General features: G+C 50.5%; 1 protein-coding gene across 1 annotated transcript in view; it reads left to right on the forward strand.

The window, feature by feature from the left end:
• The first annotated feature begins 2831 nt into the window (after positions 1 to 2831).
• Positions 2832 to 16224, forward strand: part of FRMPD3 (FERM and PDZ domain containing 3) — an 85812-nt gene continuing 72419 nt past the window's right edge. Inside the window, exon 1 of the mRNA XM_062183595.1 lies at positions 2832 to 2903. The gene's annotated coding sequence lies outside the window, so the exon portion shown is untranslated. The remainder of the gene's footprint in view (positions 2904 to 16224) is intronic.

Genomic DNA, 16224 nt, shown 5'->3' on the forward strand with positions numbered 1-16224 from the left:
GCCAATTCCCCTCTACTAGTGAGGGGCAATTATAATGTAGATTGTAGGCGCACTTCTGGGGGCTTATGAGGATGAGCAGAGTAAGCTGAAGACAGCCCCAAAAGTCTCCACTAGTACTATTGTAGATCTCAGCCAATCTGGGCAGAACACAGAACTCACGGTTTCTAATAAAATAAAGCATCCACCTTCATGGCCACCCTCTGCTATCTGACACAAGCCCCGTGTATCCTGGACAGGGTGTTTCTGGAGGCCTCTGGTGGTTTCTACCCAGTCACCTGCAAGTCCTGGAGTTGAGTGGGCTTGGGTGAGAGGAGAAGGCTGCTATTGCTAGGAATTTGAAAACTGGAGCCAAGACTGTCCCGTTGATTCCATTGAAGTTGCCCCCGAAAAAAAGCTCCCCCGCTTCAGGCCAGGTCATTACTAACCTGTGTGTCATGGGCGCTGCTGAGGGAGAACAATATGTCACAGAGCAGAGACTCCCGCTCAGGAGCAGGCTCCGTGTCTGGAGGAAGATGGAATTCAGTGCAATCAATTTGGGAGAGTCAGCCAGGATTTCTTGTAAGCTTTACTTCCCAGCAGCCCCCTTCCACCTGGGAGACAGACTAATCTCTGACATTTGTCTAGTGGCTTTATACTTTCCAAAGCTCCTGCACATCCATTATCTCCATGGAGCCTTGCAAAACACTCCCATGATGGAGGACGGGAAGGTGTTATTATCCCTGTTGGACCAACAAGAAATCTGAGGCCCTGAAAGGAGACATGACTCATCCAGGGTCACACCGCTATTTACTAAAGAACTAGGACTTCAGGTGTGTTTCCTCACTTCCAGCCCTGCGATCTTCCCTGCCTCTCATGGACTCCTCCTCCCCGCCCCCAAGAACTGGGGAGGTGCCCTGTACCCCGCACAGTGCCTGGCACAAAGCAGATGCAAACAAGTACAGGGGAATCTTCAAAACGTTCATGCAACATGTGTGTTAAGAAAAGACCAGGCACAGATGTAAAAAATGTTTTCCACCAACATCAACTTACTTTGTTGAATTCAGTGTTCCCACACACTTTTTTTTAAAGATTTATTTTTATTTATGTGAAGGAGAGTTACAGAGAGAGGTAGAGACAGAGAGAGAGGTCTTCATCCAAGCACTTGGGCCATCCTCTACTGCTTTCCCAGGCCATAGCAGAGAGCTGGATCGGAAGTGGAGCAGCCAGGACTCTAACTGGCGTCCATATGGATGCCGGCACTGCAGGCACTGCAGGCTGGGGCTTTAACCCACTGCACCACAATGCTGACCACCACCCCCCCCCCCCCCGCCACTTTATGAAGTCACCTCCTGTCTGCTAAATGACTGCACAAGCAGAGGCACAGCAGGAAGGGACGCAACTTGTAAAACTGCTCTTTTAACCAGCAGGAAATGCTGTGTTCCTTCATCATTTTGAAGAGTTAAGAGATCTTTCCCATTTCGCAGGTGTCACTGCCAAGGCCTAAAGATTAGGGTAGCTCCCATCAGGAAGCCTTGGGGCTTAATCTCCCAACGACTGCCTTCCACTGCCATGGCTCACTTAGTTAATCCTCTGCCTGCGGCGCCCGCATCCCATATGGGCGCCAGGTTCTAGTCCTGGTTGCTCCTCTTCTAGTCCAGCTCTCTGCTGTGGCCCAGGAAGGCAGTGGAGGATGGCCCAAGCCCTTGGGCCCCTGCACCTGCATGGGAGACCAGGAAAAGCACCTGGCTACTGGCTTCTGGCTTCGGATTGGCGCAGCGCCTGCCGTAGCAACCATTTGGGGGGTGAACCAACGGAAGGAAGACCTTTCTCTCTGTCTCTCTCTCTAACTCTGCCTGTCTAATTAAAAAAAAAAAAAAGGAGGAATGGAGCTGTGAGTCCTCATTACAGTAGCAGGAAGGGGTCGGGATCAGCCTCAGGGAAGGTATCCTCCCCATGTTGTCTCTGCAAGCCCCTCCTCTCCGCCCCCAGTGTGGTTCTTAAGAGGTCTACCATTCCAGACCCGCGTGGTCTCTTGGACGGCTGCCTGGGCTGAGACTTCCCGCTTTTCCCGCCTCCCGCAGGGCCTGGCACATAGTAGGTGTACAATAAACGCTAGATGAATGAATTGAGCAAAACATCCCTAGGCACTGCAATCAGGATCCTGTTCCCTGCCCCAGAGCCCCATCTCCACCTCCACAAGCCAACTGACCTGGAGTTGCTACTCGTCCCCAGCCCGGTCAGAAAAATAGGGAAACAGGAGGTGGAGACATGGATATTCAAATGAGGCTTTGCAGCGGCACAAAGTGGCTTTCGTGGCCTGCAGCCCTGGTTTGAGATCCCGCAGGTTTCCCGTCTTGGCCCCACCACTTCGTAGTAGCTCTCGTACTGGGAGCTGTTTGCTTTGCGCCTCTTGAGCCTCGGTTTTATTTTCTGGACGATGGCGAAGATGCGGGAATGAGAAAATGGATTTAAAGCACGGCGGCGGGCACTTCGTAAGCGCTCCCCAACAGGCAGCTGGATTATCCACACACCTTGGTGCTTGGAGCCTCCCCTGCGCGGCTCGCCCGAGGGGCGCGTTTGCAGTGCGGAGGGGAGGGGTGGCGAGGAGTGCGCCCGCTGCCCAGGCAGCCAGCGCAGCGCGGGCGGCCGGGCGGGAGGTAGCAGACGCCGCCGTGTTTACCAGCTCCTTGGCCAGTTCGCCACCTTGGCCGCGGCTCTGGGGCCAAGCCAGGCGGCTCCTTCTTTAAGATTCTGGTCACAGCAGGGGCTGGGTTTCTAAGGCGGGCGTGCTCTTTCTCTCCCTACAGAAGCCGCTGCCTCTACCGTCGGCGCTGGGCACAGCCAGAGGCAGCGCGACAGAGAGGAGGCGAGAGGGTTCCCGGGCCGGGCTGCCGCCCCGCTGTGGCCCGCAAAGGGCCCCGACAGTAAGTACCGCGCTCGCCTGGGAAAGAGCCAGAAATCAGGGCGCCTGGCCGTGGGGTGGGGTGGAGTCTGTGGGAATAGGGGGTGGGTCGCTGAGTGCTAGGGTCCTCGCCAGCCTCTCACAGGGACTTGGTGGTGGCGCCGGCGTGGGCCCCCTCTTCCTGGGTGTGCGGCGGCCTCGGAGGGACAGAGTTGCGGCGCGTCGGCAGCACATCCCTCTCCATCCGTCCTCCTGAGCCCTCAGCATTGGTTCGGGTCTGCAGGCAGCGCGCGGCTCTCCCCTCGCGCCGCCGTCCAAGAGGAAATTAGAAGGCGAGATGCGTGAGACTGGGGTTTCAGCCGCTGGAGGGAAAGTGGCAGCAGGTGCGGGAAGTTTTCCTGCCGAGGGTGGGGGTAGGGGGGGCGGAGAGGGAGAAGGGAGAACGCGGGCAAACGGGACCAGCCACCGTGGGAGCGGGACGACCCCTCCAGCTGCCCCCACCCCACCCCAGCTCGTCGCTCGGGGCTCCAAGGAGTACCCCAGGTTTCTAACCGTCCCCTTCCACCCCCAATGCACTTCCATTTCCCCAGGGCCAAAACCTGCTGGCTGATCTGCCCTCAAAGGGCTTGTCAGCGTTCACAAAGCTCTGTGTGGCTGAGAATCAAGACCCCACCTAGTACGCGTTGCACTAACTGCAGAAGCGTTGATCCATGGGACAGTGCAGGAGCACCTGCCACTTTTCTTGGGTTGCGAAATCCTCAGGCGAGAGGGGAAGCCCTGAGACCTTCTCAGACAATATCCGGATCTCTCCTGTGTTGTTCAATGCCCAGTCACTCATCTTACTGTGCGCTGGGCATTGAGCTAAATTCCTGACCTACTAGTAAGAATTCATGTACAGTAGGGACAGTAGCTCATTGTAAAACATTTTTGTGTGCCAGGCATAGTTCTAAGTGCTCGGCGTACACATGATCTCATTTAATCTTCACAACAAACCTGTGATGCAAATATTAATAGTATTCCCATTTCGCAGGTGAGGAAATTGAGGCACAAAGAAGTCCTGGAACCCAAGGCTCCATAGCTAGGGAGAGGCAGAACTAGGATTTCAACTTTGGTGTATTTCAGCCTCCCCACCCATCACTGTTAACTATAGAAAGATGGTGAGAAAAAAGTTGGCCTTAACCAAATAGTAAAATAGAGGTTGATTTCCCTTCGGCGAAGCTTATTTATTCTGTAGATCTGAAGTTAAGGCCGAGGTCCAAAGAGTTTTGAGTCAATTTTTAAGTCACCCCATTACATCCTGTGGAGAAAAGCAAACCGAGTGGACCGTAACAAGCAGCATATCCCATTAGTGGGTTTCCAGTAGTAATAATTGCTAATAGTCAGTATTAATTGAGCACTTAAATAGTCAGTATTAATTGAGCACTTATTTTGCACCAGCACTTTCTGTATAGCTAGTCTTTATGTAGGTACTTTGAAAAAGGTTCTTCCAAGGGGCCCATTTTACAGATGAGGGAACTGAGGTTCAAGAGGTTAAATAACAGGACTGAAAGCCACATCTTGCAACACTGGCATCCCATATGAGTCCCAGCAGCTCTGCTTCTGATCCAGCTCCCTGCTAATGTGCAAGGGAAAGCAGCAGAAGATGGCCCAAGGGCTTGGGCCCCTGCCTCCCATGTGGGAGATCTGGGTGGAGTTGTAGGCTTCTGGTTATTACAACCATTTGTGGAATGAACCAACGAATGGAAGATTTTCTCTCTCCCTCTGTCTGCAAAAGAAGAAAGGGAAAGAGGGAAGGAGGGAGGGAGGGACGGAAGAAGGAAGTTAGTTACATAAGTTGCTGGAGTTGGGATTCTGCCCCACTCCATCAACTCCAAAGCCCAGGTGGGAACCACCCTTTGGGAGATTTGTGTGGGATTTGCCTGCATCAGAGTCCTCCCTCCCACTCCCTAACCAGTTTCCCAGAGCCTTTAACCTCTCCATTTCTCAGCCCCGCTCTGCACCAAGGAAGGAACTGTGCACGTTGGTGGAGAAAGAGATTCCTAGGGGAGGAGCATTCTGCGTGGATTTAGGTTTTGTTGTTGCACTACCTAGCCACGACTGGAACATCGATAAGTTCTGCTTTGGAAGTTTTATTCATTAGACAAGTGTCTGGTCTGCTGACTTGGAGTCGTTAATCCGATATTATGGCTCCATCTGAGTGCCTCTGTGAGGAGCTATTTTGTAAAAAGTTTTTAGAGCTGTATTTGGCATCTTGTTTCGTGGCCAGGACTTCAATAACAGCAATTGCTGGCCAGCCAGGAGTAGGATTTTTGCTGCCCCCTCCCCATGGCCCTGAGAGCTGAAACCTCCAAGTGGCCAGGTCCCTCTGTTGCTACTTAGCATCCGGCTCTGCCATTGGCCCCCTGTTAGCTGCTTTCACAGGGACCCGCTCTTCAGTGCGGGCGTGACAAGGTATGTGAGCTCCGTGCTTTGGATCTCCGTGACTGTGGCTGGCCTCAGTGCGTCTGCTGGTGGCTCTCCTTCACTGCCTCCTCCTGTGAGGTGGTGCCTAAGACATGGGGCTGGGAAGCCCAGGGCCAGATTGTGTCCCTGGTTGCCTTTGAGGCCTCTGCATCATTTCAGAAGGCCACCAAAAAAAAAAAAAAATGGAGTCATTGGGTAACATTGGTCCTGAAATGAAATAAAGGTCCCCTTCAGTTTTTCCCTGTACTTCTTTCAGATTTCTTTTAATTGCAGTGATTTAAATACCTAGGGGTTTCCCACTTTAAATCTTCCTAATTGTTCTTTTGCTGTCATGTTTGACATTCCTTTCCCCGAGTGTCCTTCTCCTTCTCACCTTCACCACTCAGCTGAGGGTGGGGGTGGGGGTGGGGGAGATCTGCTGGGAGTCACCGTGCCCGGGAACTTGTCATCTGTGCTCCCACAGCATTCTCTGCTGCCCCCTGTGGCGCCAGGTGACAAATGCCATTCTCTTTGTTTATGTACCTGCTTCCTTGGACTGCAGTCTCCCTGAGGGGAAGAGACGGGGCCTTATTTATCTGCGTGTCTCCGGAATCCAGCACCATACCTGGCGCATAAGCAATGTTCAGTAAGTTTTTGCTGCATATTTAAAGCACGGAGAGAATGCTGTCTACAAAGCTGATGGAGGGAGCCCCTGACTGTCAGCAAGGGACTCTGCTGTTTTTCCTCTTAAAAGAAGGGAGGTAGAACCAGACCTTGCAAGGTGCCCTGGCTCTGTGAATTTCAATCGCCGAAGAAGAAGAAAAACAAGCCAACCCCTCCCAAATACACTGTAATTCCACAATCCGGATGCTTGAGAAGAGCTTTTCTGGTTAATAGAATGTTTCTGGGTAACTGAGGGTTAGGCCGAAAAAATAATGTTGTTTTACCTTTTCTGGATTCTTTCTGAAATGCTCGGGTCTGCTTTTCTACCTTAGTGACTTGAGTCTGGGGTCCACAGTTGGATTTGTGTTCCGAATAGGGAGGTGGTGAGTTCTCAGCCTTCCCTGTTTGCCCAAGTCTGCAATAGAGTAGCATGCAATCTCCTTCCCCATCCCCATGCCTTCCCGCGCCCCTACCCTTGCTGTACCAAAAGACAAGCCCATAGGTTTGTGGTCTCGCTGCCACTCACCTCCAGGAAACAGGCTGAGTTTTCCCAACTAACAACAGGGGAGGTACAAGGCTGACGCATGCCCTGTGAGCTAGTAACTCAGCAGGTGTTCTTGTCCATGGCTTTGATTCTTAGGTGGAAGCTTCCCACCCTCACTCCTCCTTTTCTGACCCCAATTTAGGTCAGACCTTGTTTTTCCTTCCTCCCTCTCAGCAGGAAGATGCAATTAGGGAGACTAAAAGACGTCGCATTGTTCTGAGGCTGTGGTTGCCATCTGTGGGCCCCTCCATGATATGAGTTTACCAGGCCTCTGTTCACATGCCCTCCTTCATCGAGTGGCTTCTTGGTCTGATTTCTACCCTGCCTCTGGGCTGTGCTCTAGATTAGATGGCTCAGAGATGGTGCACAGGAAGGAAGGAGTCAGGGGTTGTTCCCTCCCAGGAAGTCCACCTGGGGCCTGCTGGGTCAAGGGTATGGGCATCAGATACCAACTGCCTCATCTGAGGCAAGATAGGGTAGAGAGATGGGCATCTAGGCAAAACTTTGGGCCTTTCTCTTTTGATGGAATTATTTCTAAGATTTATTTATTTATTTGAAAAGCAGAGTAAAACAGAGGCAGAAGCAGAGAGAAAGAAAGAGATCTTCTATCCGCTGGTTCACTCCCCAAATGGCCACAACTGCCAGAGCTGGGCCAATCCAAAGCCAGGAGCCAGGGTCTCCCATGTCAATGCAGGGGCCCAAGGATTTAGACCTTCTTCTATTGCTTTCCCAGATGCATTAGCAAGGAGCTGGATCGGAAGTGGAACAGCCAGTATTCAAACAGGCGCCCATATGGGATGCAGGTGACAGCTTTAGCTACTGCACCACAGTTCCGTGGGCCTTTTTCATTCCACCTCTGACTTGATTGACCTGTCTCTGTCTCTGCAGAGCCACACATGAGAGAGGGAGTGAGAGAAAGGCCTACTTGGTGTCTTCTTTGGGTCAGCTTACAGCTTCTTGCTTCCCAGCAAACGTCTCTGCCATTCAGGAGTCTTCGTGCCTCCTGCCACATACCCCTTGTTCCCTTCTGTCTGTGCTGGCTCTTCCCACAGCACCCAGCTATAGGCCTCTTCTAGGGAAGCCTCACCCCACTGCTTCTGAAAACCAGCAGAGAGTGGATGAGAGTGAAGGAAATAGCTTCCAAGGCCCCTGCCAACTCTTGCACTCCCCAGGAGTTTGACTGGAGTCAGGGACGTGTGCATCCAGGGCTGGGGGCCCAGGCCGTGGAGGCCTCCACCTCACGGAGAAGAGGCACAGCGCAGCTAGCCATCTGAACAGGCCCTTGATTGGCTTTAGGAGGCTTTGCCCAGAGCCCTGTGCAGCTGGCGCCTGCCAAGCAGCCCCCTGAGGTTGCTATTTGAGCCCAGGTCTTTGGCTGCTGGAGGCAGCTACTTGTTGGGAAGTTCCCAGAAGCTCCTGCCCACACCTGCTCCCTCTGTGTGCCCTCCAAGCTTTGTTTACAGTTCAGCCCTTGGCAAACGAAAGGCTGGAATCCAAGAGGAAAGAGAGAGAGTTGGGTGGCCAGGGCCCCCTCTCCCTGTTTAGCCTTCAGTGCCAGAGCTCTGTGGCCCAGCCTGGCCTTGGAGAGATGTGTGCACTGAGGAGGAGAATTCAGGCCTGCCGCTCCATTTGCTGCCAACTCCACTTTCCCCGTCATGACCATTCCCTGCCATATTCTGGAAATGTCTGTGTGTTCCTTCTCTCTCCCCACAAACATCCAGCCTCGGGTGCCTGGGAAATAGGCCTGGGTCAGGAAAGTGTCTTGGGTTGCCTGGCTCAGGCTGTTTCTGATGCGCCGTTTCCGGCTGCGTCCCCATCTCTGCGATGGGGCGGGCGCCGTCATGCTCTCAGTATGGCGTAATAGCAGTCCCATGTGCAGGAAAGCGTCATCACTGAGGTCCTCTACCAGAAGCCTCTCGTTACCCTGTGGCCCTGAGCACAGCTCTGGGGTGGATGGGGGCAGCTCAAGGATGTTTAAGAGAACAATTGAGAACCTGGGGAGGGTCTCCACCAGCCATAGGCAACCAGAGTTGGATGCACAGCATCTGCAGGGTGCATGCCTTCCCCCAAGCCTGTCCTCCCCCACCCCCGTCTCCGAGGCCCTCCTCTGGCTCCCTTTCCTGCTGAGCTGCCCTCCCCTCTTGCTTGTCTTCCCCTTCATTCCTCATCCCCCCGCCCCATGGCTCAATCAATCAATATCTGTCTCTGCCTCCTTCAGAAATACTTGGTGTGGTGCGTGGAGGGTGGGGGCTGGAGTGCCCAGGGCTCTTTGGAGTGACATGACAACTCCTTCAAGCTCCCATGAATATTTCATTGCTCCAGTTCCCCCTCACTGCCTCAGCCAGTGACAGGTGAGTGGGGGCTAAAATGCAAGGATCTCCCCACTAACTCCGCCACAGCTCAGTAGCAGCAGCTTCAGACCTTGTGACCCACGGTGCCATATGGCATCAGCCTCACATCTGGCACGGTCCTCACATCTGTCACCAGGCTGGCAGCCCCAGCAGGGAGGGTTTAGGAGTGTGTCTGGGCCTATTAGACAACATGTCTGAAGCTACTGAAGGTGTAGCCCCCGTGGGAAGGGGGGCAGAGAGCAGGGGGCAGCTGCCTCTCAGCATTATGGAACTGGTCTTTTGCAAGGTGACTCCAGGCTCCCAGGTATTCGTGGAAGGATACATGACCTTGGTCTCCACCTTGCCCCTTGTGACCTGCTAGAACGGGTGACAAGTGTCTCCATTCCAGCCCACTGGGGGAAAGCTACTGTTTGGACAACCAGAAAAAGTATGCAGACACCAGAAGGTTTTCCAGAACATGTCTGTTTAAGCTCAGTTCAACAGGGAGTTGCGGGGCCACGAAGAGCTGGAGGGAAGCAAGGAGACAGCCCTAGGAAAGTAACCAAATCATCTGCCCAGAGACCCCAGAGCAGGAAGGACTATCAAAGGCCAGCCCGCCCATCCCCCTGCCTCTTGCCATTCTGAAAGGATAGTTGTCTACTTTAGAAAACCCTTCCAATGAAGGAACAGCTGTTGGATTTCCCACCTTCACACCCCTAAAAGGCCTGGAATCATTCCATCTCCCATTTCTGCATAGTTTATGACCCTCCTTGGACCTTTCTTTCCATGCCATTGTCTTCCTACCTCTATCTATGCCCAGAGATGTTGAGGGATTTCTCCCACAGGCCACACTCCTCATCTGGAAACCTGACTTTCACGGGCTGACGCACAACCAATAGGGATTTTGATAATGAATACATGGAATGTGTAGGGGATTCTCACCTGTATGCCTAAAAATCATTCCTGTGTACACATAGGTTCATTCAGAAAATATTTACTGAACACCTACTGTGTGCGAGGTATCCTATTAGATGGTGGAGACACAATCTTAAACAAAGGAGATATAGTCCCTGTTCTTAGGGGTTTATAGCCAAATAATCACGTGAATGAATATATAGTTACAAATTGTGATGACGCTCATGAAGGAAACCGACAGGTTACAGTAACAAAGAATAACAATGACAGAGTTTCCAAGAAAGGGATATTTAAGCAAGACCTAAAGGATTAAAAAGTTGGGACTGGCATCATGGCCCAGTGGGTTAAGGTGCTGCCTGTAGTGCCGACATCCCATGTGGGTGCTGGTCTGAGTCCCAGCTGCTCCGCTTCTAATCCAGCTCCCCACTAGTGGCCTAAGAAAGCATTGGAAGATGGCCCCAAGTGCTTGGGCCCCTGAATCCACGTGGAGTTCCAGTATCCTAGCTTTAAATTGGCACACTCTCAACAATTGCAGCCATTTGGGGGAGTGAACCAGTGGATGGAAGATCTCTCTCTCTCTCTCTCTCTCTCTCTCTCCCCCTCTCCCCCCCCTCTCTCCCTCTCTCCCTCTCTCCCTCTCTCCCTCTCTCCCTCTCTCCCTCTCTCCCTATCTCCCTCTCTCGCTCTCTCTCCCTCTCCCTCTTCCCCCCTACCCCTGCCTTCTTCCCTCCCTCCCTCTCTCTCTGTCATTCAATAAAATAAATCTTTAAAAAATAATAAAAGATCAGTCAAGAGAAGAATGGGCAAAGTTTTCAAGAAAAAAGAATCCAAGTGGAGAGTCCTTAAGGTGGCAAAGAAGTTGGTGTGGAGAAACCAAAAGGAGGCCAGTAAGACCAGATTGCAGTTAGCAAGTGGCAAGGAGGGCAGGAGGAGATCACAGAGGACCATGTAGGACACAGAAAGTGTTTAGATATTACTCACTTGCAGTGGGAAACACCTGAGGGGTTTTAAGCAGTGACAGGATCTGATCTGGACTTCTGCAATATTGGTTGAGACCAGACTCAGAAGGAAATAGCGGGGCTGGCACTGTGGTGCAGCAGGTTAACACCTTGGCCTGAAGCACCAGCATTTCATATGGGCAGCGGTTCAAGACCCGGCTGCTCCACTTCTGGTCCAGCTCTTTGCTATGGCCTGGGAAATCAGTAGAAGATGGCCCAAGTCCTCGGGCCCCTGCACCCACATGGGAGACCCAGAGGAAGCTCCTGTCTCCTGGCTTCAGATCGGCGCAGCTCTGGCCATTGTGGCCAATTGGGGAGTGAACCAGTGGATGGAAGACCTCTCTCTCTCTCTCTCTCTCTCTCTCTCTCTCTCTGCCTCTCCTCTCTCTGTGTAACTCTGACTTTCAAATAAATAAATAAATCTTTATAAATAAAGAAGGAAGCAGCAGGGGACACAGGGAGACCAGGAAGGAGACTGCTGCAGAAGTCCACGGGAGAGCTGATGGCCATGATGGCCATGGAGACAGAGAGAGTTGGTCAGATCCTGGATGTGTTTTTGAAGTGAACGCTGATGATACTGCTGAGGGATTGGATGTGGGGAGAGCCAGGCCTCAAAGGTAACTTGGGTTTCTGGCTTGAGGCATTGGAGAGATGATGGTGTCATGTACTGAGTGAGGAAGGCTGAGGGGACCATAGATTTGACGGCGTAGGCATCATGCGTTCAGTTTGGGACAAGTTAAGTTTGAGGTTCCAGTGAGACATGAAAGTAGAGATATGAGTATATGAGCTGGAGAGCTCACACAGGAGCTCCGGGTCGAATGGATACTTGGGAGTTGTCTGCATGTAGATTGGATTTTGAAGCCATGGGACTGAATGAGATCACCTCAGGAAAGAGAATGGAGAGAAAAGAGAAGGCCCCAGACTCTCCAACAAAGGAGACTAAGGAAAGTGGCCAAAGAGGTAGGAGGAGAGTCAGGAGATAGTCACAGGAGCCAGACAGAAGGATGCAAGAAGGGGGGACTGGCTAAGGATGTTTACAGCTGGGGAGAGTTGAGTAGGAGGAGGACAGGGAGACGATCTTGGAGACCAGAGGTGACCTTAGCAAGAGCAACTCTGCGAGGTGATAGATGTGGAAAGGAGATGGAAGTGGATGGAGGAGTGAATAAGAGATGAAGAATGCAGACAATATGGGTAGAAAACCCCTTTGAGGAATTTTGCTGTGAGAGGAACAGGAAAATGAGACAGTAACTAAGGGGACTATGGGGGTTGAGATAGGTAGGTTTTGTTTTCTTTCTTTTTTTTTTTTTAATTTATTTGACAGGTAGAGTTAGACAGTGAGAGAGAGAGGAGAGACAGAGAGAAAGGTCTTCCTTCCGTTGGTTCACCCCCCAAATGGCCACTATGGCCGGCGCTGCGCCAATCCGAAGCCAGGAGCCAAGTGCTTCTTCCTGGTCTCCCATGCGGGTGCAGGGGCCCAAGCACTTGGGCCATCCTCCACTGCCCTCCCAGGGCACAGCAGAGAGCTGGCCTGGAAGAGGAGCAGCCGGGACTAGAATCTGGCGCCCATATGGGATGCCGATGCCGCAGGCGGAGGATTAACCAAGTGAGCCACGGCACCAGCCCCTTAAAAAATATTTTCATTTTACTTGATGTGGAGGCACTCTCTGGGACAGGCCAAAGCTGGGGGCTGGGAACTCAATCTGGGTCTCCCACACGGGTGACAAGGATTCAGCTACTTGACCATCTGACCTGCTGCCTCCCGGGATGCATGTTAGCAGGAAGATGGGCTCAGCAGAGCAGCCAGGACTGAAAGCCAGGCACTAGGATATGGTATACGAGCATCCCTAAAGGCATTGTGATCACTGTGCCAAACACCCATCCCTTTGTTCCTTTTCTTAAGGTTGGCCAATTTCCATCAGCATGTTGCACGATTCTGGAGCGTTAGGAAGATTGATGACTTAAGGAAAGGAGTGAATGCCCGAAGGAGCAGAAGAATCCTTCCAGAGATGAGAAGGGATGCTGCCAGAACATAAGTAAAGAGAGTTGCCCGTGACAGAAGGAGAGAAGTGAGCTTCCTTTTAATAGGAGGGAAGAAGAAAGCATGGGGACAGAGGTCCACAGGGTGCTGTGGGCATTTGGTGGTGGCAACATGAGGAGCTCTCACCAAATGCTTTTGTTTTCTTTGGTTTATTTGTTTAGTAATATATGGGATAAGGTCATCAGGTGAGACTTTTGGGGGGAAGATAAGGAGGGGAGAAAGATTAAGAAGAGAGGAGCAGCTGTGAGGTAGCCATGTTAAGAGAGTGAGGAAGTGATGGGCAGACAGCATTGAGAGCCTATACAAGGTTTGACATTGTGAAGTTAAAGCGTAAGCCACCTGTGCAGTTGTATGTGCTTTGTCCAGCTGCCTTCAGCTGCTCTGATGCAGGCACAGAGGACGCCTAGGGTTGAGTTCATCAAGAAGTGAGGCTTTGCAAGGCTAGGATAGCAGACAGACAGGAAGTAAGGGAGTTAAATGTATTTGCAAGAAAGAGAATGATCATAACTATAGACCAGGAATTCTAATCCGGACATGAAAGGCAGTAAAGATAAGAAGGAGCTTGAAAGAAAGTAAGAAAGTGAATAACTAAGAAAATGTTTAGAGAAGGTCTCTCTCCAGGGGTGCCCTTTAAGCTAACACCTGAATGAGGGAGAGTCAGTTCTGCACTGAATAGGGAAAGAGATTTCCAGAAAAGGGGACTAGCAAGTGGAAAGTGAATAGGATTTCTGCATGGGGAGCATTTGCAGAGGTAAGCTGACACAGTAGACGGTGTAATAGAGATGAGGATGTTGGTGATGGAGATTTTAGAGGTGATACAATATCTGATGATGAACCAAAGTCTAAGTGGACAATGATAAAGTGAGTTAAGTGGAAGAAGCCACCTTAACACCACGGGGATGTCGAATTTACCAGTAATGATATCAAGAATTCGAGTGGGCACAACAGTTACAAACAAAACAAAATAGCAAGTATTGGCCAGGATATTGAGAAATTGGAACTCTTATGCATTGCTGGTAGGAATGTAAATGCTTCAACTGATGTGGAAACAGTACAGCCATTCCTCAAAACAAACAAGCAAAACAAACATAGAGGAGTGGGCAGTTGGCGTAGCCTACATCTCATATTGGAGTGCCTCCATTCAAGTCCCAGCTCTGCTCTCAACTCAAGCAGTTGGGTCCTTATCACCCATTATGGAGACTCTGATTGAGTTCCTAGCTCCTGGCTTCACCCTGGGCCACTCCCTGCTATTGTGGGCATTTGAGGAATGAGCCAGTGGGTGAGAGATCTCTCTCAATCTCTCTCTCTCTCTCTCTCTCTCTCTCTCTTTCTTGCTTACTCGGTCTTGCTCTAGCTCTCTCGCTGTCTCTCTTAGACTTCCTTTCAAATAAATAAAATATGTAAACTTAAAAAAATTAGGAGCTGGCATTGTGGCGTAGCAGGTTAAGCCTCCGCTTGCAACACTGGCATCCCATATGGGCACAGGTTCAAGACTGCTCCACTTCCAATCCAGCTCCAGAAGATGGCCCAAGTGTTGGGCCCCTGCACCCACATGGAAGACCCAGAAGAAGCTCCTGGATCCTGGCTTCAGCATGGTCCAGCCCCAGTTGTGGCGGCCATTTGGGGAGTGAGCCAGCAGATGAACGATTTCTCTCTCTCTCTCTCTCTCCTCTCTCTGTAACTCTTTTAAATAAATAAATAAATAAAATCCTTAAAATTTTTTCATGAGCCCGGCTTTATGGCATAGTGAGTTAAACTGCGGCCTGCAACACTGGCATCCCATATGGGTGCCAATTGAATCCCAGCTGCTCTACCTCTGATCCAGCTCCCTGCTAATGCACCTGGGAAAGTAGTAGAAGATGGCCCAAGTGCTTGCACCCCTGCACTCCCATGGGAGACCCGGATGAAGCCCCTGGTTTCAGCATAGCCAAGCTCAGGCTGTTGTGCGGCCCCTTGAGAAATGAACCAGCAGATGGAAGATATATATATATATATATATATATATATATATATATATATATATCTCCCTCTCCCTCTCCCTCTCCCCCATCCTCCCTCCCTATCTGTCTGTAACTTTGCTTTTCAAATAAAATAAATATATCTTTTTAAAGATGGAGAATTTATTATATTTATTAGCAATAGAACTGCATCACATAGATCAGCCAACTCTAAATTTTTTTAAGATTTATTTATTTATTTGAAAGAGTCACAGAGAGGCAGAGGCAAGAGAGGCAGAGGGGGAGAGAGAGAGAGAGAAGTCTTCCATCTGGTGGTTCACTCCCCAAATGGCTGCAGTGGCCAAAGCTGTGCCAATCCAAATCCAGGAGCCAGGAGTTTCTTTGCAGTCTCTCACACAGATGTAGGGGCCCAAGGACTTGGGCCATCTTCTACTGCTTTCCCAGGCCATAGCAGAGAGCTGGATCAGAAGTGGAGCACCAGGACGTGAACCAGTGCCTATATGGCATGCCAGCATTGCAGGCGGCTGCTCTACTCACTATGCCACAGCGCCAGCCCCAAATAAATGTATCTTTAAAATCTTTTTTTCAATTAAATATAGAATTACCGAATGATCTGGCAGTTTCACTTCTGGGTATATACCCCAAATGAATAAAAACACAAATTCCAACAGATTTTTGTAAAATATTCAGACCTGTGTTATTCACAATAACCCAAAAATATAAACAACCTGTCCATTGATAGATGGATACAATGTAGTACATACATGCAATGGAGCATTATTCAAACTTCAAAGGAAGGAAATTCTGTCATATGCTACAATGTAGATGAATCTTGCAGATAACCTGCTGGATGAAATAAACCAGACAGAAAAGGACAAATATTGTGTGATGCCTCCTATGAGGTTATTACAGTGTTCAAATTCATAATAGCAGAAAGTAGAATGATGGTTGTCAGGGTCTGGGAGAGAGGAAATGGGGAGTTAATGTTTCATCGGTACAGAGTTTCAGCTTGAGAAGATGACAAAATTATGGAGATGAATAGTGGTGATGGTTGTGCAACAAAGTAAGTGTACTTCATACCACGGAACTGTACACTTAAAATTGTTTGAAATGGGAGGTTGCACAGGGTGTTAAGCTTCTGCTTGTGGTGCTGGCATCCCATATAGAAGTGTCTGTGTGAGTCTTGCTGCTCTGCTTCCAATCCAGCTTCCTGCTAATGATCCTAGGAAGGCAACAGAGGATGGCCCAAGTTTTGGGGTTCCTGTCACCCATGTGGGAGACCCAGATGGAGTTCCTGGCTCCTGGCTTTGACCAGTATTGACCAGTATTGTGGCCATTTGGAGAGTTAACTAGCACATGGAAGATCCCTCTCTGTCTCTCTCTCTCTCTCACTCTCTGCCCTTCAAATAAATAAATAAATACTCTTTTTAAAAAATGGGGTGTGGGCATTGTGGC

The sequence above is a fragment of the Lepus europaeus genome, chromosome X, assembly GCF_033115175.1.
Source record: "Lepus europaeus isolate LE1 chromosome X, mLepTim1.pri, whole genome shotgun sequence".
NCBI lineage: Eukaryota > Metazoa > Chordata > Mammalia > Lagomorpha > Leporidae > Lepus > Lepus europaeus.